Below are 6739 nucleotides of genomic sequence, written 5' to 3' on the forward strand. Positions count from 1 at the left end.
AAGAGGAGAGAGTACAGTAAGTTGTCACGCTACCATGTGTGCAATAAAATTAATTTATGGTGCACCTTTGACTGCCTCACCTCCACACATTTCACTAATCCACTCCAGCTGGATCAGCTTCTAACATTCCAAACTTCAGAGCTGCCTCCGACAGCTGCCGTTGTTTGTTCTTTACCAACCTGCTATAGAGAGACGTTTCATTTGTTTCTCTGCTGAAAAGTCTTGATTCCCTTCCCCCACCTCAATCATATATCACATTTAAAATTAGTTTCAGTAAAATGTGCAACCATATACTGTACATCCCTTTAAAAATAATGCTCTGCGCAATAAAAATATGACCGTATCTGTAGAAGGGCAGGGAAGAAACTGTTAAAGCCACTTCCCTTTTTAATGGTTAACGGTAAAGGTACCTATTTATCTACTTGGACTGGTGTGATTTTGAACCACTAAGTCTCTTGGGCTTGCCAATTGGAAGGACAGCAGTTCAAATCTGTGCGATGGGGTGAGCTCCCATTGCTCTGTCCCATCTTCTGCCTACCTAGCAGTTCGAAAGCACACCAGTGTAAGTAGATAGATACCGCTGTGGTGGGAAGGTAAACAGCGTTTCCCTGCGCTCTGGTTTCCACCACAGTGTTCCGTTGCACCAGAAGCGGCTTAGTCATGCTGGTCACGTGACCCGGAAAGCTGTCTGCGGACAAACGCCGGCTCCCTTGGCCAGAAGTGAGATGAGCGCCGCAACACCATAGTCACCTTTGACTAGGGGTCCTTTACCTAATGGTTTAAGGAGGCCACCTATGACATCAGTTGATTGAAACTTCAACACTTACCACACTGAGCTCCTAATTCTTCCCTTGCAACCATGGCTGCAAATAAACACTTGTTTGACACACGTGGTCTGCATATCTCAAGATGGTGCTTCTGCTACGAGGGTACTGTGTGTTGCCTTAGAAATCACAACACTTCATTCAGACACTGCATTCCATGTGGAACGGGAGGGGTGTCTACCTATTTAGTATCTCTTGGTTTGCAATTCCAGCCTTGGACTAATGGCAATATTTGAAAAATGGGAAGAATGCAGCCCTTTCACCATCTCTCTTGACCCACCCTTTTGTTTGTTTTATGCTTTTATTTATTTTTTAAATTATGCACACCACACAGAAAACAATTCACAACACATCAACCACTTTGCTTTATCAAATTCTTACAGTTTACTCCAAAAAGAAAAACTTTTCCACATATTACAATGAGATCTTAGGTTATAAACACATACGTCTTCTTGACACGTATGATCCAAAAATGGTTGCCACACATTATTTTAAAAGATGGGAGTTAGAATTCCCTTCAGCTGCATAAATCTGCAATGTCAGCTTTTCAGCCAGGGTTACTGTCCATGCTCTGGAGCACTATGCTTCAATGTTCAAGCCCAAGACAGTGCACCATTGCATTGCTATTTCCATATATGCTGCCACGAGGAGAAACATTAAAAGTCCTTTATGAGCCATTAGTGGAGTAGACATGTCCTTTATTCCAAGTAAAGCAAGTTGAGGGAAAGGTTGTAGGTCCATTTTGCATATTAAACTCAGTTCTTTAAATAGCAAAACCCAAAATGGGTAAACAGATTGAAAAATCACCACATATTGATGGAAGACGCCCAGCAAGATGGGTGGGGTACAAATAAATTATTATTATTATTATTATTTTGTGAAACATAGCAAGGGAGACTATGGATCTTTAGCATTACCTAGGATTCTTTGGGAAAGATCTGACAATTAAACTGATTTAATTTTTTTAGAAGCATATAGTGCACAAGGGCAGAACAGATTTCTAGGTCATTCTCGCCACTCCCTAACTCCCCAATACTGTAGGAAGTTCACTTTTTAGGAGAATCAGTGGAAGGTGGTAGGACAGATACAGGTGAATAGCAAAACGTCCCCAAGTCAGTCCCAACTGGCTAGGATCAGCAGACTTGTTTCTGCTCTCACTATTGGCCTCTTCCAGCATCATTCAAGTTTGGTGAACAGATGATGGGGCCAATGTGGATGAATTTGCAAATGCTCTCTCTCACATACACATCACTGTTTCGATCAAGTTCCATGGGCTGCTAATTATCTTCTGAAGCAGGGAGCCCCTGTACTCATGGAGAAGGTTCCTGTGGAAGATTCCCCATGCATTTTAGAACCCTGATTTTCCAAGTTCACAAGTTTGCCCTCCCAACTCATGGAAGGCAACAGGAATGGCAAAGGGTTGGGGGCAGAGCTAGTGCACATGCTTACTGAACTCAAATAAAGAACGACTGAAGAGGGTTTATGTTTTCATACATTCCTGGTGGTGCTTTCAGAAGACGGTCATTGCAATTGGTTGCTCACACAGACTCTTCCTTTCTCCTCTTTTTTGACACCTGGTCTGGGTTTTCCAAAGGAGATATATGATCTGGAGCAGGCCAAGCAGCTGTAGGACACTCATAGTTTCCTGATGTCATCAGCCTGCCAGCTTCAATGGGTAAGTGCGCAGAAACTCCTGTCTGCCATTACCGATTAAATGCAAAACATGCGGCACCATTTCAGGAGTATTTTTTTTTCTGCTTGCATAGGAAACAAGTGACTGACTTTGCAGTATTGTAATATGGGGTAATCTCCCTTTTACAGACCAATTTCAGTCCCTCGGTCCCTGTTCACATCAAAGGACTGATTTCTGTATCTGATTTACACATTGCTCAGCTCTAAATCAACTGAGCTTTGGGCCACCCTATCCCTCTGACTGCCAAAGTACTATATATATAGGAGTGTTCTGATGCCTAAGCAAATGTGGAAATTAGGTTAGTCATACTTTCCTGTAAACTATATTCCGGCCTATTTGGCCACAAGTTATACTGTTCTAGCAGGAGCCAAAGCTGAATGCTTGTCAACAAAAAGAAGTACCAGTCAAGACAAAAATGTAAACTTATGCCACAGTGCAAGAGTAAGTCTGACTCATACAACAACAAATGACTTTAGATTGCTGCTGGGGAACATGCTTTGCAAACAAAAGGAGACCATGTCCTATTCCTAACATCTGAAAGTAAAGGATTTCAGGAAGCAGGTACTGTACTGTATAAGAAAGACCTCTGCTTGAGACCATTTGTAGCTTTTGCCAAATGGAATGAATAGTCCTGAGTGAGATGGGACTGAATGGATACAAGACAGCTTCAAATGCTCAAGGATTTCTTTACAAAATGAAAGCTCAGATGAAGAAGGCCATGTTACAATAACCTCTGACTTGTTCCCAGGAAAATCAGGCAGAGATGATCCAAAATAGTTACACTGCCTAAGAAGAACAAAAAAAGCAGCCTTCTCCAACCTGCACTTTTGGACTGCAGCTTTCATCAGCCACAGCCAGCACTACCAGTGAATGGTCAGGGGTGATGGCAATTGTGGAAAGCCACAGGTTAGCCACTCCTGGCATGTCTCGTCAACTAGAGTCCACTTCATCAGATGCTCATCTAGCTGTCCCACCCACACGTCTTCATTGATGTTAGGGATATCTGAAATACCAGAAGTTGCAGACTCTGGGAGGCTAAGTCTACTGTCTCCTGCCTTGGCAGCTGTTGAATGTCTTCCCAGCACACTGAATGGACAAGAGCCTCCTTTGACTCAATAATCAGTAATACTGGCAAATACACTGAATTTAGGCTTGAGGCTTGATTTGTGCCAGGGTTGAGTTCCAGAGCTTACCCTCTGGGAATGCCAAAGCGTAACACTGATGGCAGTGCCAACGAGGAAATGCACAATTTCCTTCCCTTTACCACTGAACAACCACCTCCAGTAAAATCAAAGCAGGTGACTACCAAGCAAGTTACACCCGACTGCTAATTTAAAAATTAACCAGTGCTGAAGTTTGTCAAAATGGCTCAGCTAAGTCTCAGTCAAATTCACACCTGATAGCAGCGAATTTTTAAGCACACACACAGAGTTTTCTTGCCAAGCTAAGGCAATTGGAAGTCAAATAAAGGAGGATTGTCCTGAAAGTGGGTTGCATAATAAAAACAAACCCAATATTCTGTTAACGAGGTTTTAGAGGTCAGGTTCTCATCCCTGCCCACAAAGACATGTGCAAGCCCAGGAGATTAAGGGGCGGGTGAGGGGAAAGTAGCTGGAGGGAGACTGTTTCCTTCCTCCCCACCCTGGTGCGTTTCTCTCCTCCCACCCCCCAATCTCCTCGCAGACTGACACTGAAAGAGAAAGGATCGTTTTTTTTAAGGCGCCGAGGTGCGATTGCACCAGAGAATGCCATGCATTGTGCACTTCATTGCAGGCAGGCCAGCATTTCAGTGCCAGCCGAGGAAACAAATGCTACCCCTCTGTCTCCTGGAAATCCCGCTCTCATCCCTGCTGGGCGAGCTCATTTTGACGCCAAATGACTTTTTGCCCTCTTCTTAATAGAGCTTAAAAGGTTCCAGCTTTCTTCTGTCCTCTCTTTCTTCCCCCCCCACCCTGCTCGCCACATGCAATGATCCCAACCATGAGACATGTGCATAATCCTGGTTCGTCTCCAGGGAACATACCGGGAGAGGGGGTGGGGGAACCCCGGGGTGGTGGGGATTAATAGGAGGGCGCTTCTCCGCAAGGGTGTGTGTGTGCGTGTGTGTGTTTGAAGCTGCTTGGGTGCGAAGGCCTCTCCTCCCCGCAGCAATCTGAGCAAAACACTATAAAAACAACTGATCTTAAAAGGTAGCAGCTAAAGCCACCCAAATCCCCTCTGGAGCCTGACCTTTACAGCTGCGGGGCTGGATGGGCCCCCCAGCAGATCTTTCTCATACTCTCTCCCCCTAATGATGTTTTCAGTCCCCTGGAGGCGCACACTCGGCCCCTCTCCGCCCCCCCCCCTCGGCACGGAAACAAAGGTTTTGTGTGAAGTGCGGCCTGGCCTGCCTTGGGCCTGCCACCGGGGAGCCCTTTCAGCCTCAAAGAGCCAAGGCTCCCAAGGCGGTGGTGGGCCTGAGGTAGGCCGCTCTCCAGTAATTAAGTTAGCTCTGAGCTTCTGTGAGCGGAGGCCTTCGCCCCAGCTGCACCCCCCCCCCCACCGTCCCTCTCTTTCCCTCTCTCCCTCCTTCCCTCCCACCCCCAGACTGTGTGTGTTTAGGAGGTGATGTTTCCCACAGCTCTGATCTAATTCAACTGTAATTCAATCTCCGTGTGACCAACACTCAGCCAGCGCTCTCCCACCCGCCGGCAGACTCCTCTCTCTCACAGGCTGTGTGTGTGTTACACATTTGCACTGTCAATCTGACATGCTCCCCTCAAACAACCTCCCCGTATAGATTTACGGTGTCAATCAGGCAGGCTTGGGTTGGGGGTGGGATGGGGCGCTGTCTGCAGCAATAACTCTTCGCTCTGGACGCCTCCATCCGTTCCTACCTTCCTTTTCCACCCACCCCTTCTCTGTGTCCCCTTTTATGCTATGGAGAGAGAGATACCCTATACCTGCCACTCAGCAACTTGCAAAGGGGTTTAATAGGGGTTTGGGAGCAGCCGCAAAGACAAAAGGCACCCCCCCCAACCAGATAAGGCTGAGAACCTGAAGCAGATGTAAAGGAGATCAGGCCCAGTTTGCCCCTGGATCGACTTGTAAAAAATATATAATCCCTTTTAACCTCTGTCTAAATTGGGTCTGCTTTTAGACTGATGGAATAAGGCTTGCTGCTTATCTTGAAAAGCAGCCGAAAAAAGCAGACAGAAATGGTGAATTCTTATCACGCAGGAGTTCGGGCAGCTAACTATATCTCTTGTTGTTTTTTCTCTCTCTCTTGCTTGAGTTATCTTCTGGCTTCATTCTGTGAGTCCCCTGAAATAGCCCAGCACTTTTAAACTAGTATAAATATGGGTGCATATGTATCAGCTCAGCCCGCATGACTAATGCAGAACTACAGTTGCATTGACTGGTTGTTCCCAACTTCTCAAGAACAGATTGCCCACCAGATTTCTCAGTGCAAGTATCGTTTGAGTTGGTTCAATCCCCGGCACATTTAGGTAGGGCTGAAAATGTCCCCAGATGCTTCTTCACACAGTGCATACATAGTTAAACTACAGAACTAGAGGCAGTGGTGGCCACCAACTTGGAAGAGAATTAGACAACTTAATGAAGGATAAGACTATCAATGGTTACTGGTCATGATCACTATGTTCTACCTCCATTGTTGAAGGCATTATGTCTCTGAATACCAGTTGCTGGGAATCCCTGGTGGGCAGAGGGCTTTATGCTCATGTCTATCTTGCAGGCTTCCTATAGGTTGGCCACTGTGAGAGCAGGATGTTAGACTAAATGGGTCATTACTCTGATCCAGGAACGTCATCTTATACAAAGGAACTTGGGCCTCTCCAGACACTTAAGGAACCCACAAGCCTTCTTCAGGCATTTGAGTTGAATGCATGTGGGCCAAATGTGAGGAGAGGGGTGGAGATGCACATGCAAGCCCTGACCCCAACATCCCCGCATGTGCAAGCTCCACTTCAGACCTTCCCACATTTTGATAATCTGGAGAAGGTGCACTATCAGAATAATATGTTTTCCGGCATACACCTGCGTAGTGCTACAGTGTGTGTTGTAATTATGAGGTGCAATTAGTCACAATTCCCCCATCCTCAGGAATGTGAAGCAGTACAGCCCATAATTCCTTACTGGAGCCTAATACCTCAATCTTCTGTGCATGGGCATAGCCAGGATTTGGAGGGGGGCAGGCCTTGGGGGGGCAGAACCTCATTTT

This window comes from Lacerta agilis, chromosome 7 (assembly GCF_009819535.1).
Source record: "Lacerta agilis isolate rLacAgi1 chromosome 7, rLacAgi1.pri, whole genome shotgun sequence".
In the NCBI taxonomy this organism is placed as follows: domain Eukaryota; kingdom Metazoa; phylum Chordata; class Lepidosauria; order Squamata; family Lacertidae; genus Lacerta; species Lacerta agilis.